This window comes from Micromys minutus, assembly GCF_963924665.1.
Source record: "Micromys minutus genome assembly, chromosome: 1".
In the NCBI taxonomy this organism is placed as follows: domain Eukaryota; kingdom Metazoa; phylum Chordata; class Mammalia; order Rodentia; family Muridae; genus Micromys; species Micromys minutus.
The window spans coordinates 100,565,823-100,592,650 of NC_137969.1; positions in this window are offsets into that span (position 1 = coordinate 100,565,823).

Genomic DNA, 26,828 nt, shown 5'->3' on the forward strand with positions numbered 1-26,828 from the left:
TCCGTTTTCTCTAAGACGGGGTCAAGTTTCATCGAGTATGTACCACACATTTTCTTTACATATTTGTCTCTTGAAACATGTCTAGGCTGGGTCTACTACCTTCCTGTTACGGACAGTGTAGCAGTAAACACAGATTTGTAAATACACTTTCTGGTAGAGCTTCGACTTCTTTGGGTACACGCTCAGGACTGGTGTAATCTGGTTACCCTGTAGTCCCTCCCACTTTTGATTTTCTGAGAAACCTTCAGACTGTTGTCCATAATGCTTTATACTTGCTTTACGCTCAGACCTGTAGTTAATGAAGGTGTCTCCTCCAGCATCACCAGCAATTGCTTTTTAAATAGTAGCCATTCTGACTGAGGTAAGACTGAATCAGAAAGCAGTTTTAATTTGTATCTCAGAAAGGTATTTTAAATAAGCGAACAGAACTACGTTTGACCTATGCACAGCATTCTTGAATGGAATCTAGTTATTTATTTATTTACTTTTTAGGAAAAAAATTATCATAGAAAAAAACATTATCACGCTTATTGAAGGACCTTCATGATCAAGACTACAGGTGGCCTGGTGGCCTCTGAGCCTCATGTCTGTCATTAGTCACAAGCACCATCCCACAAGTATTTCCAGCTGTGTGCAGTGAAGGACTCCTTCCTTGTTTCTTTTTATACCTTTGCACAGGTTTTTTCCTCTGCTGGAATGCCCTTTGATGTTTAAATGCCCACAGTGCCTTGCCCTTTAAGATTATGTTAGGTAAACTGCCAGAGGTTCCCCTTAACCTCTTCTTCCCTTCCCTATTACACTGCTGCAGGACAGTCGTCTTCTTCAGTATTGTGCTGAGGTCATAGGCCTTGCCACACAGAAGCTGTTTCCTTCTATGCTCCTATATTCTTCTAAAAAACTTCCTGAAATTGTAAAGAAGATATTGTCACAGAGGTGGTGTGTCTTAGGGTTTTCCTGCTGTGAACAGACACAATGACCAAGGCAAGTCTTATAAAGGATAACATTTAACTGGGGCTGACTTACAGGTTCAGTCCATTATCATCAAGGCAGAAACATGGCAGCATCCAGGCAGGCATGGTACAGGAGGAGCTGAGAGTTCTACATCTTTATCTGAAGGCTGCTAGAAGAATACTGGCTTCCAGGAAGCTAGGGTGAGGGTCTTAAAGCCCACTCCCACAGAACATACCTACTCCAACAAAGCCACACCCATCCCAACAAGGCCACACCTTCTAATAGTGCCACTCTCTGGACCAAGCATATGCAAACCATCACAGATGGCATTGGAGTTTCTGGAACTGGAGTTACAGGTGGCTGTGAGTGCTATGTGGATGCAGGGAACTGAACCTGGGTCTTCTGAAAAAAGCAGCCAGTGCTCTTTATCACTGAGCCATCTTTCCAGCCCTCTGTGCCTATTTTAAGTATTCAGGATGGGTGCCTTACAGAACTTGCTCATCAAACCTCTACTGAATGAATCAATGAGTTGGAACAGGGAATGTTGGAGCCACAAATGTATTTATGGATTTATTTATTTGTGTGTGTGTGTGCGTGCTCGTGTGCGTGCATGCACACACACAGGCAGTGTATGTGTTTCTACCAATGTACTTGTGTATGGAGACCACTAACTGTCTAGGCTCACTGGCCAGTGAGCTCTGGGGATCCACCTGTCTCCATGCCAACTGTACTAGATGTTACAGATGTACAACTACACTTGACTTTTTTAACAGGGGTTCTGGAGCTCCAATCTCAGTCCACCATCCTTATATGGCAGGCAAAGTTACTAACTGAACCATCCTCACAGCCCCTACAGTTTTATTGTTCAAATGCATCTATTTATTTGTTTGCATGCATGTGGGTACATGTATGTTTATGTGTCTGTAGAGATCAGAGGTTAACCTTGAGCTTGTTTTTCAGGAGCCATTTATTCATTTATTATTATTATTATTATTATTATTATTTATAAAGGCTCTCAGTGGTGTCTAGGCTGGCTGACCAGGGAGCCTCAGGAGTTCTTCTGACTCTGTCTCTCCATTTCCCTAGTTACAGATGTACAGAGGTAATTAAATAGCTATGCCTCAGACACACATACACACACACACACACACACACTCACACACACACATAGTTAGACTAATAAATATATGGCTGTGTGATAGTTTGCAAATGCTTGGCTCAGGGAGTGGCACTATTACAAACTGTGTTACCATGCCTAGCTTTTTATGTGGTTAGGTGGATTCAAAGTTAGGTCCTTTTGTTAGCATAGCAAGTGTTTTACCGACTAAATGATCTCTCTGTGTCCCTGGAGATGCTTTTGATATATTTGGACATTTGATATATTTGCATAAGTCTTCTTTGCTCTCTTGAATGTGTTTGGACTCATTTTTCACTTGATGCCTGAGCTATAGTTCCTTGAAGTCTGTTACAGATGTACAGAGGTAATTAAACAGTTATACCTCACACACACACACACACACACACACACACACACACTCACTCACACACACATACACGTAGTTAGACTAATAAACATATGGCTGTGTGATAGTTTGCAAATGCTTGGCTCAGGGAGTGGCACTATTAGAGGGTGTGGCCTTGTTGGAGGAAGTGTGTCACTGTGGGAGTGGGCTTGGAGACTCTCCTCCTACCTGCCTGAGGATGCTCAGTTCTTGCTTCCAGATATAGAACTCTCAGCTCTTCTTGGACCATGCCTTTCTGGATGTTGCTGTCCTTCCACTTTGATGATACTAGACTGAATCTCTGAACCTGTAAGCCAGCCCCAATTAAATGTTGTCCTTTATAAGACTTGCCTTGGTCATGGTGTCTGTTCACAGCAATAAAACCCTAACTAAGACAGGTTGTTTATGTAATCTGCGTGTATTTATAAACACACAACTTGATATCGTTTTCACTTAGTAATCTTCTAAAAACATATTGTATGGGCAGATTCCGTACTGCATGCTGGGAACATAGAAACAAAGCAGTCCTGAGGGTGTGATGCAGGGAGAAAAGAAATGTGCTCTTCCAGGTAAGTCAGCAGCTCCCATATGGTTAGCCTCAGGAAGAACGACTTTAGCACCAAGTCCCGTCCTTACAGCAGACATTTACACTGAAATTCATAACAGTAGCAACATGACAGTTATAAAGTAGCAGCACAGATAATTTTGTGGCTGGGGGTCAGTATAACTGTATTAAAGGGTTGGGGGCACTGGGAAGGTTGAGAAGCATTGCTTTAGGGCCTCGGTCTATGCTTCTGTGCATCTGACACAGGGTGTTGTGGACACCGTCATCCCCACCCCGTAATACTCAGAGAGGGTATGTAAGTTCAAGGTCACACAGCTGGAGAATGATTCCTTTTAACCATGAACCCATTCTCTTTACCAGGAAATAGTCCTTATTGATTAAGTAATTTCTTAAAAAGTGTTCAAAATCACTTCAAGTAGGTGTATCCTAGACACACCCCCAGACATATACAGAATGAAATACTTCCATCACTATAAACTAGGTGAACATTAACTTCATCCCATGTGGTCCCTACCTTTTACCCAGCTCCAAGCTATAGTTGTAAAGCTCTGGGGATTGGTTTAAAAAGGGTCCAGGAGTCATGACAACAAGAAGTGTGCCTCTTTGAGTGGTGCATAGAGTCAAGCAGATCTTTAAGACATTACATTGAAACTTCAAAACCACAACCTGGTGAGGTTCAAGGAAATCCAGAGGTGACTTTATTCTCAGCTACGATCTGCCTTTGCACACCACCTAGATTATAGTAAGATTGTTTACCTGCCTCCTGCTCAGGGCTGCTGTATAATGAGGATGGGAGAGTGGCAGGAGGTGGGGGTGGGGCATGGGGATGAGGGATGGAGGAGACCAGTTAATGCAGAGTGTGGGGACTGAGTCAAAGACTGGGAAGTGAGCAGCACAGGAAGTGGGCCACAGGACTGATGGAATTTTGACAGCTAGAGATGGACAGACAGAGGGAATGCGTAGAGAGCCTCTGTGGGGCTGGGGAAGGATGCTGAGCCAGCGCTCTGGATATGACGGCATGACGTGGAGATGAAGGCTTGCACCACAGTTCGCCACGTGCATTGCTCTGACATGTCTCCTTCTACAAAAGTGCATGTTAGTGTACCTGGAGAATAAGCCAGATGTTCCCAGGATCCTCCTTGCTCCTGCTGTATTCATCTGGTCACCCTCGGGTGACAGCCCTTAGCTTTGCTTCCTCCTTGCCACGCTCACCCGCACGAGTATCCCTGTGCATCTCCCCCAGGCCTCCCTCTGAAGCCTGCTGCTCCTTGTTGCTCCAGCCCCTGTGCTGTCTGCTTTCTGTTTCTCCTATGAGCTTGGGAGTCCCCGGAGGGAGCCATGTAACCTTAAAATAAAACATTCCCACTGCCCAGCACGGCTGTCCACACAGTAGGTGAAAAATGGATTTTAGATGCTTAACATCTTTGTAAAAAAGAGTGGCATGGGTGTCACTGTACATACAATTTGGGGTTGTCTCTGCTGAGGTTATATGGATTGTTCTTAGCAAAGGTTTCTCTATTTCTGACACAATTGGAGAAAGTATTTGAAACAGTATTTAGGTGGTAAATGGTAACTCTCATATTTATGTGCTTGGATAATGATACAGGCATTAACACACACACACACACACACACACACACACTGGGGGAGGGAGAGGGGGAGAGAGAGAAGGAAGAGGAGGAGGAGAAAGAAGAAGAAGAGGAGGAGGGAATGTCAGCCAAATGTCACAGGAACATTTTTGGATTGTCTAGCCACATGCATGTTGTATGGAGGCTGAGTTTTTAGGTCAAATGTATTTAGCATTGCAAACAGGTTGACTGTAATTAAGATAATGGCCCATCCCATTTCTAAGATGCTTTTTCAATGCACACTGCTGTTAGCTATTAAACTGGGGGTAGGGGGAGTGCTCACCCACAGTGGTGTAAAACATCTGCGGATTTTGCTGACCTTATAGTAGGTTAGCTACAAACAGACTGTTTCTGACTGACATAAGAAGATTACAGAGGACCTACTTTTAGAGGGGACCGGGGGCAATAAAGTGGTGGCTTTGGCTTGTTTAAAAGCTTGGTTCCAATACTGTCAAGCAAAAGCAAAATACCATCTTTAGAAAGCATCCATTGGCATGAAGCAAAGGCTTATTTGCTTGTCCTTGGTGCCATACAACTTATAATATGGCATTTGGATGAAGCTCCATCCTGTAGTGGCATCTCCAGTTGGGGACAAGACATAGACATTTTTTCTTTCCTGGTCACAGCAACGTAAACTGATTCAGCCAATAAAGAGAAGGGTTTGGCAGGAGTCACTAAACTAAAATACACACAAGCTTGGCTCAGCGATCCTAGCTCCCACAGTCTGTCCACCCTCTTGGGCAGGACACATCCTGCTGGCTTTCTCACGAGAGAGCAGGGGACAATGAGTGTCCATAATACAGGAAAGAACCAGCTGCAGGGATCTGCAGATGTCTAAGGGATGTCTCCTTTGGCCTGTAAAACTTCACTGGAATAAGCAGAAACAGGCAGATTCACCAGAGGAACACACATACACACACACACACACACACACACACACACACACACAGAGTTATTAATATCAATCTACAGGAATGCAGTCACACTGTGATTATCTTGTAACTCAACAGTAGTCCCACTGTGTGGTTTTCCTGTAGCTTTTTTTTTTTTTTTTTTTTTTTTTTAAGAAACATATACTCCTTCCCCTTTTTATTGAAGAGGGGGAAGAAGGGATGTTAGTCACTGTGCCCAAATACCTGATGAGGAGCAATTTAAAAAGAAAAGGTGTTGATTTGGCTTACAGTTTGGGGGTACACTTCACTGTGTCAGAAGAGGCTGATCACATTGCAGCTACACTCAGGAAGCAGAGGGTGAACAGGAGGTGAGCTGAGCTATAAAACCTGGAGCTAGCCCTAGTCACCCACTCCTGCCAGAATGTTGTACCTTTTCTAGAAATTAGTTAAGATTGTTACAATTACAGCATTTTTTCTTTTCTCTCGCCAAACCCTCATACACCCCTGTTCTCTCTCTCTTTCAAACTGACAACTTCTTTTCTCATTAGTTGTTGTCAACGAACACTAAGTGCATGTATAGTCTGCTTGGCACCATGTGTTCAAACACGAGCCCCTGGGGACATTATGCATTTAAACGCAACAGTAGAGGAGTTTTAGAGGGACAGTTGTGGTCTTTGGAGACGGCAACCCCTGGGTTTAGAGAGCACATCTGACCCACAGAACAGACAATAGTTTGCCAGTGATTCTCTGTGGCATGGAAATGGAGGACCATGGTGCGTGTGGGGAAGCCAAGGGTGCTAACAGGTTGAAGTCTTCTTGTGAGAGGAGTTTAAAGCCGAGGATGTAGGCTGCAGGCAGAAAGGGTCACCCTGCTCTAGGAGATGAAGTGGGAGAAGAAACATGGCAAGGTCAGAGTAACTTGAACATGAAGTTGTTTCTAAGGCCGCTGAGCCATCAAAGGCCAGGGAGGGCTATGGTGTCTTCTAACCCTCCACTCGGCGCTTGGCGGTATCAAGGAGGGAGGAGTCGAGTGCGCTGACATTCTCGGGGAGACTTTCATGAGTTACCTTAGAGTGAAGAAACATATTCCAAGATGATACAGACACTACATCACCTTTTAAGGTTGGAAAGTATAAGAAGCATTTTATATTTATTTTTATTTGTGTTTATGCATGCGTCCTGGCTTGTCTCTATCTGTACCATGTGCATGTGGTACCCAAGGAGGCCAGAAGAGAGCGACGGATCCCTTGAATTTGGAGGTGCAGATGCTTGTAAGCCGCCCGTGGGTTCTAGGAACTGAACTCAGGTCCTCTAGAAGACCAGTTGGTGCTCTTATCCATTGACCCATCATCTCTCCAGTCCCAGCAGCACAGTTTAATGTAAACAGATAAAACAAGATGTAAAGGAGTGCTTTCGACCTTTAACAGGTAATCCATTCAGATAAGCAAATAGATAATCTGCCCTCAGGTGGCAGAGGTTCAGCCTCCTAAGGGCGTGTGTACCACATAATTGTGCACTAGGCCGGATCTCTGGGGAGGAAAGAAATCCTCCTAAAAGGACAGCGAGAAGGCAGACTTCATGCTGTACTCTGTATATTTATTAGCTTTTATAAGAAGCTTTTGCTTTTATCTATCACACCCAGAGTTTAAATAAAAAGTTTAAGCAGTATTGCTAGGGAAGAGGAAGGATAATTGTAGCTGCTTCAAGGGTGAGAAGCAGGGCATGGGAGAGGTATGGAGATGAGTAGGGGGCTGGGAGGTCGAGTTAGGGAGCAGGGTTAGGCACGTTAAAGAATGCAGGGCCTGGGTGCCTTTACTATCTGTGGACTCATCTATGAGCATCTCTGGATGGATCTGCAGCATCAGCTTAGCTGATGCTGGTGCTGATGCTGAACCTGATGCTGATGCTGATGCTGAACCTGATGCTGATGCTGATACTGAACCTGATGCTGATGCTGGTGCAGATGCTGGTGGTGGTGCTAAGACTGGCTGGTTTGGGTGCTCATCCATCCAGGGCAGAGGAGATACTGAGCCTGCCTAGCACTAGTCTGTATTCTCTGTCCTCCCAGAATAGGTTTCTCACCACACATCTTACTTTGTAAACAAAAAAGGTTGTGATTTTTTTTTAATCGTGCTAACATGGGATTCCTGTGATTATTTTGTTCATCAAATAAATCTCATTCAGAAAACAACGTTAAAGTGATTTCTTGGTTCAGCTTTTGGAAGACAATAGAAAGCATCCCCAACCATCAGTGATGACTGATCTGAAGTCAGTGGATCTGACAGGTGATCCTTTGTAGAGCTTCTCAGCCCTAAGAGCTCAGTAAATTTCCTCTCCTCCTTAATATGCCCTAGTGTACCTCAGATCAGGCATATTAAAGTCTGTCCCTTTTAAAACATGTATATATATATATATATATATATATATATATATATATATATATATATAGGCATGTGTGTATTGCTGCAAGATATATATATATATGTTGTGTATATATATATATATATATATATATATATATATATATATATATATATATATGTTGTAGATATATATGTTGTAGCTGTCTTAAGACGCACCAGAACAGAAGAGGACATCAGACCCCATTAGAGATGGTTGTGAGCCACCATGTGGTTGCTGGGATTTGAACTCAGGACCTCTAGAAGAGCAGTCAGTGCTCTTGACTGCTGAGCCACCTCTCCAGCTCTTAGGTATTGTTTGTCAAGGGCTTCTTTATTTCAGTTTGTAATTCTTTTGTCTTATTTTGGTGTCCATGCACCTCCCCACTCAGGGCTGAAGCATTTGTGTACTTTTTAAAGCTCAGGGCCCTGGGGACTTCCAGGGCTTAGGCTCTGAATAATTGAGAACTCAGGTGTTATTATGCACTTCAGGAGTCTCCTCTGGGCTCTCTCTGGGATGGTAAGTTAGGCTACAATCCTTCCCCACATACAGCCCTATTCTAAACTCAGGGAACTATGGTGACTTTCTTGGTTTCTTTTTTCTTTGGTTTCTTTTTTTGTTGCTGTGACTGAAGTAACTTAAGGGAGAAAGGTCTGTTCTGGCGTGTAGTTCTAAAGGTATGTATGTATAGCCCAGTATGACAGGGGAGGTATGGAGGCTGGAACATGAGGATGACTGGTCGCACTGTGTCCATAACCAGGAAACTGCAGCATTTATCCACAGTTAAGAGCAGAGACAATGAACACACACTAATACTTAACGTGTTTTCTCAAGTGTTGTTCAGCCCAGGGCCCAGCCTACCATATGTTGCTGCCTGAATTCAGGATGGGACTTCCCACTTCCATTAACCCAATTAAGAAAATCTGCATAGATGTGCCCACAGGCCGACATGATTCAGACAGCTTCTCAGTGATAATGTTCTTCTAGGTGACTCTAGATTGTATCAAGTTGGCAGGTAAAGACACCATCACAGTGGCACAAACCCACTTCAATTAATTTGAAACTAGAAAACACACCAGGGTTGGTCCCTAGATGTAACCTTTCCAGACACTTCTGGATTTAATTTTTCTTATCACTGATATGATAATAGCAAATGTTTTGTTACGGGCTTACTTTAGATATTTCTAGAAAACAGCAATCAAGGCTTTTAAGCAAAGAGTTGCAGGTTTGGAAATAAAAGCAATTAAGGTAACAGAAAGGAAATGTCAGGTACCTCCGTGTTTGATCTTTTGTTCTAAGAGGGAGGCGTTTAATGTGAAATATCCAATTCCATAACCTGGAAGATTCTAAAAGAAGTCAAGTGCAGAAGATCACCAGGCCAGAAAGGAATTGGGGAGGAAGCAGTTTGGATATGATTTGAGTGTTAGCTTTGACCTTTGGGAGTTCTGGCAGCTGCTCCTTCCCACGTGGCTGTCATTGAGGGTCCCCTGCATCTCTGTACTTCCAGACATTGCAAGATGGTTTAGGCTGGAATTGAGTGTTTTCCATCCCAGCCCTAGAATCAGGCATCTCTTCAGGGAGCCCTACACACTGAGCTCCGCCCACCGAGTGTGCTGATTGCTGAGAGGCACTTCTGGCTTGCTTAGCTCACAGCCTAGGGCATACACATGTATACTAACGTGTAAGTCCACACATTGCTACACATTTAACCTGTAACCATTGGGAGATGTGTTCAGTTGAATTTGCATTCTTTCTGTCATCTCCAGCTCAAACCCACCACCACACAGACCATTCTTTCCTCTCCCACACCTGCTTTTCTCTCTCTACTCCTCTGAAATGGGAGAGCCTGGTCCCCAGATCCTTCCATACATTCAGTGTGAGGTCACTGTTCAATCCCAGGCTGATACCACGGTGGAGACAGCTCTGTCAAGTGTTTATGTAACAGGCTTACGGGCAGTTCCACTTGCTTTTGGTCTCACAGATCCCATCAATTTTCTCTTCCCAAAGTTGTTTCAGATGTCTGCAATCCAGCTACATTTCATCTTGGGTTCTCAGACCTTTAAAACAACATCTTCTTAAGGAATTCAATGCATCAATACATTCTGCTCTCTGCGATGCTCAGAAGAATCGCACCACGCTATGTGTCTAGTGTTACCACACCAGGCAGAAAGTTTCACAGTCCTAAAAAGACACTGTGGGGCTGGAGAGATTGCTGAGTGGTTAGGCTCTTCCAGAGGACCTGAGTTCAATTCCGGTCACCCAGACGACACTCAGAGTCGTCTGTAACTCCATTTGAGTCTGATGTCCAGGCAGGCAACTGATACTTAGGTATGCATGCAAGGAAAACATTTCTACTTTGCCTGTTCAGACTTTCCCTCTTCCCTGCCTCTGGAAATCACAGTTCTATTTACTCTTTACAGTTCTACCATTTTCCTGATGGTCACACGAATGAACCTGTTCACATGTAGCAGCCTAAAGACCAGTTTTTTTTAGTTGTTGTACTGACTGTTTTTGTCCACTTGACACAAGCTGGAGTTATCACAGAGAAAGGAGCCTCCCTTGAGGAAATGCCTCCATGAGATCCAGTTGTAAGGCATTTTCTCAACTAGTGATCAAGGGTGATAAGGCCCAGCCCATTGTGAGTGATGCCATTCCTGGCCTGGTAGTCATGAGTTCTATAAGAAAGCAAGCTGAGCAAGCCAGGGGAGCAAGCCAGTAAGTAACATCCCTTCATGGCTTCTGCATCAGCTCCTGCCTCCAGGTTTCTGCCCTGTATGAGTTTATGTCCTGACTTCCTTTGGTGATGAACAGCTATATGAAAATGTAAGCTGAATAATCTCTTTCCTCTCCAACTTGCTTCTTGTTCTTGATATTTTGAGGATTTGGTTAAAGTGGCTGGCCAGCAAGGCCCCAGACTCTCCTGTCTCCACCTAGCCAGTACAGGAGTGCAGACATAAGCTACCATGCCCAGATTTCTATGTAAATGCTGGAGATTTGAACTCAGGTCCTCATGTGTACATGGTAAGCACTTTTCTAAGTTGTCTGTCTGCTCAAGCTCATTAATGTTTTCCTTCATGGCATTTCTATGGCATTGCATTCAAAAACTCATCATCAAAACCAGTGGTATATGTGCCCCTCCCATATTTTGTTCTAGATCTTTTTATAGTTTTATATTTCACATACGGGTATGCGGAAAACCATTCTGAGATAAATTCTGTGTATGTTGTAAGGCTTGGGTCTATATATCCATCAATCCATGAGTTCCAGCACCATGTGCCAAAAGCTAAACAGAGCTGGAGAGATGGCTCGTTGGATAAGAGCTGTGGCTGCTATCCCAGAGGACTAGGGTCCAATTCCCAGCACCTTTGAAGGTGGTTTGTGATGTAACTCCAGTACTAAGGATCCGATGCCCCCTTCTGGCCTCTATGGGCACTGCATGCCCATGGTGCACAGACATGCACACACATACAATACAAATACAATTTCAAAATTAAAACAAAACAAATGCAAGCCAAAATGAAACAAATTACCCTTGTACCCATATCACAGATCAGCTGACCACACTGATGTGGCTCTGTCTCTGTCCTTGTCCTGACCCTGGCTGTTTTCTCAGTATAATGCTATCCTGCTCTATGACCCTTAAAACACCTCCAGAAACTGTGTCATGTGGGTCTTTCAACTTTTCTTTCTCAATTTAATTTGTGCTCTTCTGGGCCTCTTTTGCTTCCATGCAGGCAACAGAATATCTTTGATGGTCTCTACACCTTTTTCTGTGCCTTCGATTTTGATTACATTAAGTGTACAGATGAGTGCCTAATTATTACATTAAGTGTACAGATGAGTGCCTAATTATTGAATGCCTAAATTATTCCCCCATCCTTTAAATGTGTGTTTGTTTTTTTCTTTATGTACAGGTAGTATATATACATATGTGTATGCCCATGTATGAATGTCATGTGTATATGTGCAGGTGTTTATGTGCACATGTACATGCCCTGTGTATATGTGCATGTGTGTATGCATGTGTTTGACATGTGTGCATAGGCATGTATGTTTGTACATGTGTGTATGTACATATGTGTATGCATGTGTGTATGTGCAAGTGTGTATGCCATGTATGCAAATGGCATATATGTATGCACATGTGTATGTGCATATGTGTATTGCATGTGTGTGCATGCACATGTATATATGTGCATGTCTGTACACCATATGTGTGCATGCACATATGTGTATGTGCATGTGTGTATTGCATGTGTGTGCATGCACATGTGTGTATGTGCATGTCTGTACACACAAGTGTGTAAGTTGATGCACACTTACAACAGGTATCCTGATGTCACTTTTTTTCTTGTTCCTTGAAGTAGAATCTCTCTCAATCTGGAACTTGACTTTGTGGCCCCACTATCCTGTCTCTTTTCCACAGTGCAGGGGTTACAGACACATACACAAGCACATCTGAGTTTTTTTTTCATGAGCTCAGGTCTTTATCTTACCCACTGAGCCATCCCTTCAGCCCTTCTGTTTAAATTCTTGAAAGCAGACTATCACATCATCTATGAAAAATGATAATTTCGTTTCTTACTTGCCCAACTGTGTGCCTTGAGTTTGCTGCTCTGGATTTACTGAACTTCTTATAATTTCCAAGAGGATGCGGAACATGAACATCGGAACAGAATTCCTGGAACCACCAAGATGTCGGTGATGTACGGTTCTTCTTCAGTCTTGGTTTTACCAAGTTGAGGAGTTCTCAAACTGTTCCTGGCTTGCTAAGAGTTTTTCCAAATCACAAATGTCTGATAGATTTGATAAAATGCTTTTAGCAGTCACCTGCTCTTATCCGTTGTTCTCCTTCTGCCGTGCTGAGTTACAGTTGGGTGATTCTTGAATGATGAGTCCTATGTAGTTGTCATGGAAAAATTTTCCGTCTCCTTGAGTTTGACTTGCTAACAGTCTGAGAATTTTTGTGTCTGTTTATGAGGAGTAGGTGGCCAGGTTTCTTTTCTTCCAGATGTTCTTTCACTGTTTATCTTCAGGATTTTTTTCCAATGGTTTTGACATTAGAAGAAGACTGGCAGTGTAATAAATGTCTCTCCTGTTTCTGTTCTCTGAGCTGGCACCATTTCTCCTGAAGAAGGTTCTCTCTTTCTCTCTCTCTCTCTCTCTCTCTCTCTCTCTCTCTCTCTCTCTCTCTCCATTCTCTTACCAGAACAGTTTAGCAGTATGGTGTGGCAGAACAGTAGCTCGTATTCATGGTCTCATAATTTCCCTTTTAGCTGTAACTGTGTTTAACTTTGATTGAGACTTACTTAGTCTTTGTAATATTTAGAAATGTGCCCTTTTAAAATTTTGGGGGGATTATATTTCTGTTTTTAAATTTCTAGCTAATTCCATCATGATCTTAGGCCGTTCCTTCTTTTCTAACACAACAATTTATTTATCTGTTGGGTTTTTTTCCCAAGACAAATGAGGTGGGAATAGGAGATAGAGGTTGAGGTGGGTGGGGTGGGGTTGGGGATGGGGGTGGTTGATGGTGCTTAACAGAAAGTAGGGAATGTTGCTAGAATCCCATAATTGTCTGTCCATCTGACACAGAAAACTTCAGTGGGTTGAGGGAGAGACATCTCTGCATCTGACAAGAAACACAAACTAAAGAGAAGGTAGAACAAAAGGTCTGAGAAAAGAAGGACAAGGTAGAAAGCAGGTCCTCACATGTGAGAAAGCAGGCACACTTCGCTTGGCTCCAGGATCCATTTCTCAGCCAGGCAGAACAAGAGGTCAAGCCCTATGGTGTTGAGTGGGCTCATAGAGTGGAACCCTGTGATGCCCATCTGGTCCTTCAGCCCACTACAGGCAGCCTTCTGGATGTGCTGGGAATGGTGTATGTTTATGCCAAAGGAAAAATACCACGAAAGGCTGCTTTGTGACCACACTGCTGTCATGGTTGAATTTGGTTACAAGACACAAGCATCCCTCACAGTGTTTTAGGAATTGTTAACAATGTTTGACCAAGGCATTACATGCGGGCCGTGCCCTGACCATAAAGATGATGTACTTGCTGTGTGACAGCAGACCAATGATGGTGTGCACATGACAGCTGCTCCAGAAACAGCTGCATTTGAGCTGTCTGTCTGATGGGGATGGACTTCAGAGGTGTACTGTCTATAATCTTCTGTTTGGTTCCCCTGTGACCAGCACTAAACTCCTGCCCTTAGTTAGCTGGAAGGCTATGGACATATGCTGACAGAGTGTGTGTTATTTTCTTGTTTGACTGTTATTGTGGGTATTTTTGGACTTAAAGATATGCTTGCTGGTATGCTGGGAGCCAGGCTTGTCTGTATAGGCACCCTTGATTTATACTGGTTCTGAGGACTTTTCTGGGGCTATTTTGATTCTTACCAGTCTTAAGAGTTAGGGTACAGTGGGTGAGCAAACAGGTATGAAAAAGTCAAATTGCTTCTCTCAGGTCTTTTCTGCTGTTAATGTCACATCCTAGACCTGACAGCACCGGAGCTGCTCTTCCCACTAAATACCATCACCCCAAATTGCTCAGTCTTGGATGATTGATTAATTGGAGTTTTATGGAGGAAGAGGCCTCTTTTTACAGTCTAGCTGAACTCATCAGTGTGGGAGGCAGAAAGACTTAAACAGGTGAAAAGAAAAGCCATCTTTAATGTGAACAAAAGGGATGTAGGAGGAGCCAGGCGGGGAGGATTAGTAATGGGGTATGGGCTAGAGACAGTGACAAGGACGTCAAGGGCAATTAGAAGAGAAGTTTTAGTTTCAAGGGAAATGAAGTTGTGTGACAAGCAGGGAAGAAAACTGGAGTTTGCTGGTGCTTTGATGACAGTCAGGCATGGTGTTGGACACTTGAGCAACCATTTTGTTATACGGTGTCCCGTAGTTGTAAATATTAAATAAAGGAAACAGGGCACTGTGCCACGCTATCCCCTGATACTCTCCGGTGGTCTCTCTGCCTCCATGGCTAGCCACATCAGTGGCTGTCCATCTAGTTCCCGTGGTGGGTCGCTGCCATGACAGTCCCAGACAGAGACCACCTATCTCGGGGATCTCTGCTGCAGACTCTGCTCACATTCCCAGCAACCCAGTAAAATCCAAACTCTAGAAGTTTGCAATGTATCTATCAGATTTATAACAGTAAATTCTCACTCCATAAAACGTCCACACAATAAACTAATATTGATACAAACTACCCACCTAGATAAGACAAATTGTCCCATAATTATCCATCCCTTATAAGGTACTCATAGCTACCTGTGGCTACTTAAAGCCACATGAGGCTGGTTTATCATTCTCCTTCTCCATCTTGGTTTCTTCTCCTTTTCTCTCTCTCCCGCCTTTTGAAAACTCTGCCTCCGCCTTTCTGTTTTGACTGCCCAATCACAGGCCTTGCCTTTCTTTTTCACTGCCCAATCACAGGCCTTGCCTTATCTTGTACTGCTGTCACTTACATATAGACATCAATCCACAATGCTCTGGATAAATCTTTGAAATCCTCACAGCCCATGGATCACCCCCACCTCTGTCTGTCAGAATTGTGACTTGGGGTCCTAGGAAACAATGTGGTACAGTATTAGGATGTGACAATATCTCACGACATATCCCAAGTAGCAGGAAATTTGCCATCATCAATCAGTCTCTAGGTAGATACAGGGAAAGAATGTGGGTTTTCTGGCTGTCAATAATCCAGAGAGTAGGTGAAGTGAACTCTGGGAAAGTGAAGAATTTCCTCTGGACCAGCTAAAGTTGAGGAGGATGAGGTAAGAGACCAAGAAAAAAGGATGTTTCTCTTGGTCTGTGAGGCACCACTTAACGGATTCTGTGACCCACCCACTCCTCTGTAAAAGCTATTCTAGAGCTGGAGGAGGGAGCTCCAGGTAGAAGCCACGGACTGTTAGTTAAATTTTTCCTAACACAGACTTCAGATCATAGCTGACTAAGAGAACTGTGGTGATGTTGATGAATTGAGTCCCCAGTGAACTTCACGAGGGGAGGCAGAGGTTTGATGCAGTTCCCACGACTGATAAAAACACTCAGGAAGGGGTTTTCTGTCCATATTCTGCACATAGAGACACTAAGACAGGACCAGCCATAGAGAAGCAGGGGTTGGGTGGGTGTAGCTTTGATATGCTAAATGTCAGAGGCACAGCCCTATTGCCTCATTTGCCGTGAAATCTAGACACCTGGCCACCTATGCTGACAGTGGGGTCAAGCAGAACTACTTTTAACCCTCTGATTAATATATGCATATTTACATATGCTTATATCAATTAATATATACACATATTAATTAATACATGCATATTCAAATATATGTATTTTACACTAGTGATGTTGGCTACACCAGCTACACAAACAGCAAGTCCTTTGCTTTAGAAGTTGAAAAATATCTCTTGATTAGTTTCCTTTGAAGCGGACTGGTGGTGGATTGCAAAGCTGAAGGATGCACATTTGTGGTGAGCCTTTTATGTAGTCACCTTACCACCCTATGACGACCAATGTGTTGTCATTAGAAAGACCGTGGCATTTCATTAAGCAGGGTTACTGTTTGCTGGTGAGCGAGTGACCAAGTAAGCAAGTGGACAGATAACTAGACAGGTGGGCAGTTAGACTGACAGGCAGGACTCAGTGTCAAAAGCCAAACTGGATGTGACCAGGCTGTTGTGTTGTGACCAGGCTGTCAGTAGCCCGACTGTCTTGGCGGATGATGGCGGTACTCTTGAAGCTCTTCTTCAAGCATTACTCACCGGAGTATTAATCTAGAGTGTTGGCACCATGCTTTTATAGGAGGTGTGTGTGTGTGTGTGTGTGTGTGTGTGTGTGTGTGTGTGTGTGTGTTCACACTATGCTTTTGCAGGAAGTGAGGGGTAGAGTTTGAGTGTTGGCACCATGCCTTTACAGGAGGTAGGGGGGATACAGAAAACACTAGCAAGCACTCAGTCAATTGTCTTGTTCAACTCCCCCAGCCACCTCCCCAGCCGGAGTCGTCCTTCTACTTTGAGTCCTAGTGCCCCACCCAGAAGATGAGAATCCCCATTCCACATGGGACAAGAGAGGATTTTAAAAAGATAACAAGCAATTACTGATAATTCTTAAAGGGAAAGAAATCTCTGAATGCTGGGAATTGGTGTGTGTGTGTGTGTGTGTGTGTGTGTGTGTGTGTGTGTACGTGTGTGTGGTGTGTTTATATGGGTGCACATGTTTGAAGGCCAGACAACACTGAGTGTTGTTCTTCAGTTCTATCCACTTTCACTAGGGGTAGGGGGTCAATGTCTCTCACTGGTCTGGAACCGGCCAAGAATAGACTGGCTGGCCAATGAGCCCTTGGAATGTTTTCACTCTGCAGATCCAGAGTTAGAGGTATGTGCCACCACATTGCTGGGCATCTGAACTCTGGTCCTCATGTTTGTGCAGCAAGTACTTCGCCCATTAAGCCACCACCCTATCCTTCCACTTTTTATTTGTAACAGCATCCAGTGTCAGCTAAGGTTTATTAAGTAGCAGGGGATGGGTTGATATAGAAGCTTTGCTGTCTAACTGGTAACAAGGTGGGATCCATTTGGTTGCAGGTAACAACAACAAAACTGAACTCAGATGGGCTTAAGTGATTCAAGCAACAGGTTAATGTGCTGACATAACCGCACAGGATTTAAGCCCGGGTCCTGCTCCAGCTGGGGGACCTTGGGGCTGATGGAGCTGCTCAGGGATCATCAAGCACCAGGGTATTTTTCTCTCTGTGTTTCCTCTCTGCTCTCCCATCCTAAAACCATTTCCCTTTCATCATCAGTTATGAGAGGATTGCCAGGATCTCCTGGGATGTGATTCACATGTCTGCTTTTATCCATCTCAGAAGATTAAACTCTTGCTTTCCCGAAGCTGCCTGTGAATATCTACAATCCCACTGGTGCTAAATGAGCCATTCCCTCACCAGTGAACTGGGGGATGGTGCTCAGGCAGTGAGGTGGTACTAACCGGCTTGACTGGAACCACCTGCTCCATCCCCAGACCCAAGGCTGTGGGAAGCGGTGAGGCAAGAAAAATTGCAGAGAAGAGAGACCGAGTGTTTGAAACAAAGTTGCCTTCTGAGCTTCGGGAAGAATCAGCTCTCATGGCTTTGGTGCAGATTTCAGACTGGAGACCTACTCTGTGCTCTTCCCACCTATCACCCTCACACTTCAAACCCCCTTCCTGGACATTTGTTCCCTGGCCATCGACTGCCCAGTGAAATCATCATCACATGGCTCCCATCACTATTTGCACTGTTGGAAGCTGTCTGTGGTTTCACACCAATTTTCTTAAGCTGTTTTTTCCTGTGATTCTTTGAGACAAATGTTGCTAGATCCGTACAAACGGAGAAAACACGGGGAAGCCCAGGAAGATCAAAGCAAGTCTTTCAACTTCACGTACCTTGGTGCTAGACCAGGATTTGATCCAAGTTTGTCTGATTTAGAAAGCTCATGCTGTTCTGAGTCACTGTACTACCCTTTTGTTCTAGAAGGACAGGAAATAGTCATTGCAAATAGGTGATATTCAGCCCTTCTGTTGCGAAGCCACTCAAAGCAATGCAGAGAGCAGGGAGTAAAGATTCAGACTTCAGTGAAGCTAGAAGACACATGGAGGGTTGCTCGCTAAGGAACCCCCATGACAGAAGCCATGTGAAAGGAAGCAGCCAGAACAGGAAGAACTCAGTAAGATACTGGGTTGAGAGGGAAATCACTTTGTCCTTGCATCGAAGAGATTAAGAAAATAGGATGTGCAGAATGGTAGATAAAGTTTAATCAGAAACCAGGCTGAGGGGTTTGGTGTTGGTTAACTCTGTGTGGATCCCATCTTCCTTTAAAGCAATGTGCTCCAGGCATGTTCTTTTCAGAAAACCAAGAATCAAGAGAGTAAGCTGAACGATGCAAGCACGACACTTCATCCTGGCTTACCCCACCTGCAGCTCATGAGCCAAAAGGAAATTGCATGGCTGAATCTAACATTGAGTAGGGTACTACAGTCATCTGGCATTCCACCATGGTAAAGGCATGGGTGCTGTACTGGCTGGTTCTGTGTCAACTTGACACATGCTAGAGTTATCACAGAGAAAGGAGCCCCCCTTGAGGAAATGCCTCCATGAGATCCAGCTGTAAGGCATTTTCTCAATTAGTGAACAAGGGGGGGCATTGTGGGTGGTGCCATCCCTGGGCTGGTAGTCTTGGGTTCTATAAGAAAGAAAACTGAGCAAGCCAGGGGAAGCAAGCCAGTGACATCCCTCCATGGCCTCTGCATCAGCTCCTGCTTCCTGACCTGCTTGAGTTCCAGTCCTGACTTCCTTTGGTGATAAGCAGCAATGTGGAAGTGTAAGCTGAATAAACCCTTTCCTTCCCAACTTGCTTCTTGGTCATGATGTTTGTGCAGGACTAGAAACCCTGACTAAGACAGACGTGTAACAGCAGAAGAAGCATAAAGAAGCAAACTGCTGCTCAGACCAGGTCTTATGTGGAAGTACATTAAGATGGCTTACTTATAGAATCTATGATGGTTTGCATATGCTCTGCCCAGAGAATGGCAATATTAGAAGGTGAGGCCTTATGGGCATGGGCTCAAGAATCTCATCCTAGATGCCTAGAAGGCAGTCTTCTCCTAGTGGCCTTCAGATGAAGAGTAGATCTCTCAGCTTCTCCTGTAACATGCCTTCTTGGATGCTGCCCTGTTTCTGCCTTGATGATAATGGACTGAACCTTTGAACCTGTGAACCAGCCCCAATTAAATGCTGTCCTTATAAGGATTGCCTTGGTCATGGTGTCTGTTAACAGCAGTAAAACCCAAACTAAGACAGAAGCAATGGTATCATCTATAGCAAGTGAAAGGACAACCTCTGAGTCAAATTAGCTATAATCTGATCCTGGCCTCTCTACCTACAGCCATTTCACAGACACCTGACTCAGAGAACCACCGCCTATGGCTGTGACAAAAATGGAACATGTTACGTAACAGACAAGGGGAACATACTAGTATTGCCAGTTTGCAGAAACAACAGGGATGGAAAAGGGCAAATCAGCAGCAGATTTCATCAATAAAGATCACTTAGTATTATAATAGGCACCAGGAAGATTAAAATTACAAAGGAACATCTGTCCCAGAGCCGATACGTGAGGAAACATCAACATTCATGAACATCCAATGTGAAGCCACTCGGAAGTGAAGCTGCAAGGCAGAAGACAGAATGGGGCCTGCCAAAAGGCAGAGCAAAAGGAAAGGAGGAAAAATATCAGACCATCCTCCAAATAAACAGAGAAAGAGTAAAAATGTTAATAAATACCACAAAACACACTGAGATGTCCAGGAAGGCTATAGATACTGGGAGATACTGGGAGATACTGAAATAATTAAGACCCAGGGAATAAAATGTAAGCAAAGGGAGTGTCAGATTAAAGATCAGATACTGATTGACAGGGAGTGTCTTAGGGTTTCAATTTCTGGGAAGGGACATGGTAATCAAGTAGCTTTCATAAAAGAAAACATTTAAATTGGGCTGGCTTATAGTTTCAGAGGTTCAGTCTGTTATCATGGTCTTGGGAAACTTGGTTTTGTGCAGGTAGACTTGGTGCTGGAGGAGGTGAGAGTTCTGTCTTGATCTGAAAGCATCCAGGAGGAAGCTCTCTTCTGCACCGGGTAGGGCTTGAGCCTAGGAGCCCTCAAAGACTACCTACACAGTGACACACTTCTTTCACCAAGGCCACACTTTTTCCAACAAGGCTATAGTGCCACTTCCCATGGGCCAAGACTATTCAATCTACCACAGGGAGTGTGTTCAGTGGGAGAGCAATTTTGTGGCATGTATAAGACCTGGGTTAGATACTACACATAACTAACTGGAGGCCCCAAAGAATATACCAAACAAGCAAAATAAAAGACAAAACAGCAACAATAACAACAACCAAAACACCTTCCTGAAGTGACATGTGCCTCCACTTACTGCTCCAAATACATCTTATGTGTCAGGAAGAGGACACATGGCCTTTGCTAATGAGCAAGGAGCTGTGACGGGAAAAGCCAAGCATGTTACATCGGAAGACTCCAGCTCCTTTCTCACGAGTGGGAACTTGTTTTGTTTGTCCTTCAGCTGACTTTAGATTTCTCAAGGGCATTCAACTTCAGGTTTAGGGAAAAAGAACACAGACCACTGAATTTTATAACTAGTCAAAGCAACAGCAGCATAGCAACAACAACAAAAGCAAACCAAACAACAACAACAACAACAAGACCCTGTTACTTAAAAAAGCTACAGAAAAACAATTTAAAAAACACAAGAGCTCAAGAGAGTCTGTTTCTTGAGTCCTGTTGTAGAGAAACAAAAACAGCAACTTTATCCGACCAGACACTAAAGAAACTGTCTGCCAAGACTGGTGGTGAGCATTGGACAGCCCTATCTCATAATGAAGACTCATAATGATGTGATTATTAAGCTGGCACAACTGGCTGTAAATATAACATCTTGTAAAACTATGGAAATGATGAGACTTACAAAGACCAGGAGAGGGAAATGTAAAGAAAATTGGAGAAAAAAATTGTTTCTTTCACTGCATAGTTGGGTGTAAAAATATATTTAGAATTGGCTAAAAGTAGGAACACAGAAATAGCATCTGGCTTTTGCTGTGTAACAGCCAAATGCAGAATTCTCATTCTTACACTGACCCATCTGTCATTGGTTTGGGCTCATCCAAAGTAGAGATGTTGGGTGCCTTGCCCCAGGCTGCAGGCCATCTGGATTTGGCTGCCAATCATGGGCTGAGCTCACATAGTGACATTCATTAGTTCTGGACCCAGGCACAAGGGTAGGGGTCACACACAGAAAGGTCCTCTGACATCATAAGACATGGACACAGGAGATGAAGTCAAGCAAAAGCACACTTTAGGCTTCTGGCATCCTGCTTGCTGAGATTTCATTGGCTAGATCAGTTCACATACCCAAGCCCATCAACAAGGAGGCAAGAAAAATATATGGCCCTGGGGAGAGGTATTCAAGGTGATAATCTGACACACACAATTAAGTACATGCAAATATAAACTTGAATAAAGGTGTGGTGGTTTGAATATGCTTGCCCTAAGGGGAAGTGGCAGTGTTAGGAGGTGTGGCCTTGTTGGAAGAGGTGTGGCCTTGTTGGAAGAGGTGTGGCCTTGTTGGAAGAGGTGTGGCCTTGTTGGAAGAAGTGTGTTATTGTGTATGCAGGCTGTGAGATTTCTTAGTGTTTAAGCTCCTCCCAGTGCAGAAAAGATTCTCTTCCTGGCTGCCTTTGGCTCAAGACGTAGAACTTTCAGCTCCTACAGCATCATGCCTGTGTGGATGCAGCCATGCTTCCCTCCATGATGATGATGGGCTGAACCTCTGAACCTGAAAGCCAGGCCTAATGAAATGTCCTTTACAAGGGTTGCCTTGGTCATGGTGTCTCTTCACCACAATAAAACCCAAACTAATAAACAGGTAGTGTTAACTAAAATATGACATGACTAACTGGAAAAAAAGAAGACCAAATACCACTTTAAATTGTTCTAAATTAACCACCAAAATGAAAATATGGACCTTTATAAACATAAAAGATAGCAAACAAAGCACAAAACAATTCTGAAGCGAAGCAAACACAATATTGTGTCATAACTGAAACCAAATGGTGTGTGGTGACCGGTAGGGAAACAGCACACCCTCCCTCTCCCTTGTGAGGCTGATTGTATTCTAGTCACTGGGGGGGGGGGGGGGGGCAGGTGGATGTTACAGAGAGTTGCAGGCGAAAATGAGGTTAAGATTATTTTTTCAATTTCTGTGAAGAGTTGCCCTGGGATTTTGATGTAGATTCAGCTGAATCTGTTGATTGCGTTCCCACTGTTAATGCTACTGACTGGCGTGTATGTGAAGTCTGTCCATCTGGTGTCTTCCCCTGTACCTCAAACTTTTTGCTGCATAAGCCTTTCATCTCCTTGACTAGATTTACTTCATTATTTTTTGATACCATCGAGAATGAAACCGTTTCCCTGATTTCTTCCTCAGTATGTTTATTACTGGTAAGTTAGCAAGGTTGTTGATTTTTGTTGCAGGACCATAATGGCCCAGGATGGCAGGGTTGGGCTTCAGTTCCAGATACCTCAGATGAAGACGGCAGGAGTTGACTTCCATTTCCAACTCGGAGGCATAAAACGGGCTGACCCTCTATCAACCCTAGTACCAATTATTACCCTGACAGCTATCAGCCTTCACTCCTTGTTTGACCTTATCAGGTGCCCCACCCCCACTCTACAGCCCCTGAGCATGCAGATGAAACATCTTCCAACATCCCTGTCATGGCCAATGATGGCACAGCCAAACAAACCTTGCCCCAAAGACCCTGGCCACCTCCCAGGACCACAACTACCCCTTTCTCCCTTGCTCAACAAACAACCAGTTTTCCCAAGCTGTTTCTGGGTTTGTGTTCTTTGTCCAAATACTCACAGCCAACCATGATCCTGCCTGCACCACAGACCAAGCAAGACCCTGCCTGCACTCACCTGCATCTAGTCTAGCTTCGTGTGCAATGGGCTGGCATTTGATGTGTTAACTGCTTCTTTGCTGAATGTGATTATCAGCTGTAGGAGTTTTCTTGTGGAGTCTTCGGGGCCTTTTATACATACAATATCGTAAGAATACTTTGACTTTCCCCTTCCTTTCTGTATCCCCTTTATCTTCTCTTGACTTACTGCTCTAGGGAAGACTCAAGCACCTCACTGGACAGGGGTGGGCATTCTTGGCTTGCTACGGACAATGCTTTGAGCTCTTCTCCATCTAGTGTGATGCTGCCCGGGAGCTTGTTGTACACTGTCTTTAGTATGTCCACTATAGTCCTAAATCCTCCAGGACTTGCGTCATGAGGGAGTGTTAGATTTTGCCGAAGGTCTTTTCTAATGAGACAGTTATGTTGCTTTGTCCCCAGTCTATCTATGTCATGGATTATTTTAGCATATGTTGGACTGTCTATCCCTAAATCTCTGAGGTGAAGCCAACCTGATTATTGTGAATGATGATTTTTTTGATGAGCTCTTGGATTTCATTCGCAACTAGTTTATTGAGAATTTTTGTGCTTATGTTCGTGAAAGAAATTGGTGTATGGTTCTTATTCGGTCTTCAGGAATTTGATCATATCACCCCCGCTTTTTTTCTCCTATCTTCACATGATCCATCCACCTCCACCTCTCTTCCTCACCCCAACTTCATGTTCTATTCCACCCATTGTGTTTTAAAGTTAAATTATGTTTTCTTGAGAATTTTATATCTGCGTACCATATTTCATCATTTCTACCTCTCCTCCTCCAACTCCTCCAATGTACCCCCTAACCTTTCAAATTCATGACCTCTTTTAAATGAACACTCTTGCTTTCATTCTCTTTTACACCCCCACACCACACCCCCAAACTCCTACACACCCACAGGAACACATCCTGCTCAATCTATCTGGTGTTGTTGTTATGGGTATATGTTTCAGGTTAGCCAGTAAGGACTGGATAACCTGTCAGGAGGATTTTCCCTAGAGAAGAATAATTCTCCCTCTTTTTATGGTCACCCTTTGCTTGTAGCTTTTCATTTAGAGTTAGGGTCTTGTGGGGTTTCTTCAGGTCACATTGTTATACCAGTCGGGACTGTCATTGTAAGATCTTCTTTAGACAACCACATATATTTTCTCTCCTTTAAACATTTTTTAAAATAAAAAACAGATTTTTTTCATGCAATGCATTCTGATTATGTTTTTCCTCCCTCACGCCCTTCTAGATCCTTCTCATTAGATCCCCATTCACCCAAATCAATATCCCCCCTCTCACTAGACTACAAACAGGCACCTAAAACAACATTAAGATAGATACATAAAAACAAACAGTCCAACAAACAAGCAAACAGAAAAAATAAAGAGCCAATGAAAAAGCACAAGAAACACAAACAACCAAATTTTCTTGATACCATGGATGTAGCGCCCCCCCCCCCCCCCCCCGTCATACATAAAAAACACTATCTCACAGTGGTAGTCTGGTGTTTTGGCTTTGAGCACCTTCCTCCATAACTTACACAATGTTCCCTGAGTCTTAAGTATAGGAGCTGCACTGTAGATATATCAGTTATGGTTGGGTACTCCACTGCCATTTTTTCTCTGCATTTGGACCAGTAGTGGATTGATATAACGGTTTCTGAATATGTGAATATTCAGAATATATGAATATGTGTGTATGTATATAACACTAACCGTAATGCTATATAATGGTTTCTGTATATACATACTTAGGTATATGTATATAACACCTTTCTGCAGAACCGTTATATCAACATTCAACTGTGGTAAGAAGGATAAGTAAGGCAGATAGAAATCATGTTGGATTAGGAAAATGGCAGTAGTTGGCTCTCCTCTAAGGCCCTTGGCCTCACCAGCCACAGGTAATGGGCTAAGTACAGTATGAGGCACGAGCAAGCTCTTACCAAGACTGGGCCTTTAGGAACATCTGGCTGCATTGCTCATTGTGACTTGTAGGCTTTACAGCTCGGTGGAGATACTGGTTGATATTCTCTCTTGTCACCTCACAGAGCATCTTTGGATCTTATATCCCAGGGACCAGCTCAGTTTCATCCTGATTCCTTCAAGTCTTGTATTAGAAGTATGTGATGACTTTGGCAAAAGGATCTTATATTCAAGTTCTGGGAGGCAACCAAGGACAGTAGCAAGATCCTATTTACTTTGGAGTCTCCTTGACTCCTCTGACCAACAACTTGACAGGGTGTGTTCCATGCCTGGAGCTAAGTCTTTGTTAAGTAGGCTGTGGCTTTTGGTGTAGAGCTAATTTTTATTTCCTTTAAAATAAAACAGTCTTTATCTGTTTTTTGTTTTTTTGGCATCATAATAATAGCTTTACAGAACGAATTCGGAAGCATTCCTTCCTTTTATGTTTTATAGAATACTGTAGAATTCTGTATTGGATCCATCTGACCCTGAGTGTACTGGCTGGTTTTGTGTCAACTTGACACAAGCTGGAGTTAATACAGAGAAAGGAGCCTCAGTTGAGGAAATGCTTCCATGAGATCCAGCTGTAAGGCATCTTCTCAATTAGTGATCAAGGGGGGAGAGCCCATTGTGGGTGGTGCCATCCCTGGGCTGGGAGACCTGGATTTTGGAAGAAAGCAGGCTGAGCAAGTCAGGGGAAGCAAGCCAGTAACATCCCTTTGTGGCCTTTGCATCAGCTTCTGCTTCCTGACCTGCTTGGATTCCAGTCCTGACTTCCTTTGGTGATGAACAGCAGTGTAGAAGTGTAAACTGAATAAACCCTTTTCTCCCCAACTTGCTTCTTGGTCATGATGTTTGTGCAGGAATAGAAACCCTGACTAAGACACTGGGCTTTTTAAAGTTGAGAAATTTTAAGTTACTGCTTCTATTGTTTGTTGAGATGGGTCTGTTTAAATTATTTACTTCATCTTGAATTAATTTTAATTGTGGTGGTTCATGCACATCTAGAGATTCATCTATTTCTTTTAGACTTTCCAGTATAGACAAATATAAATTTTTAAAAGAATGTATGCTTCTCTGAATTTCCTCAGTGTCTGCTATATTTTCCTTTTAATTTATAATTTACCATTAATCTTCTCACTCTTTGTTTTGGTTAAATTGGCTAAACATTTGGCAATCTTGTTCATCTTCTCAGAGAACCAACTCTTTATTTCATTGATTCATGTTCCGTTCCTGCTTCTAATTCATTCATTTTAGACATGATTTTGATGATCTCTTCCCATCTACTGCCATTAGGTGTTGTTTATTCTTGGTTTTCTAAGACTTTCAGGTGAATCTAGTTATTAATTAGAGCTCTCTCTCTCTCTCTCTCTCTC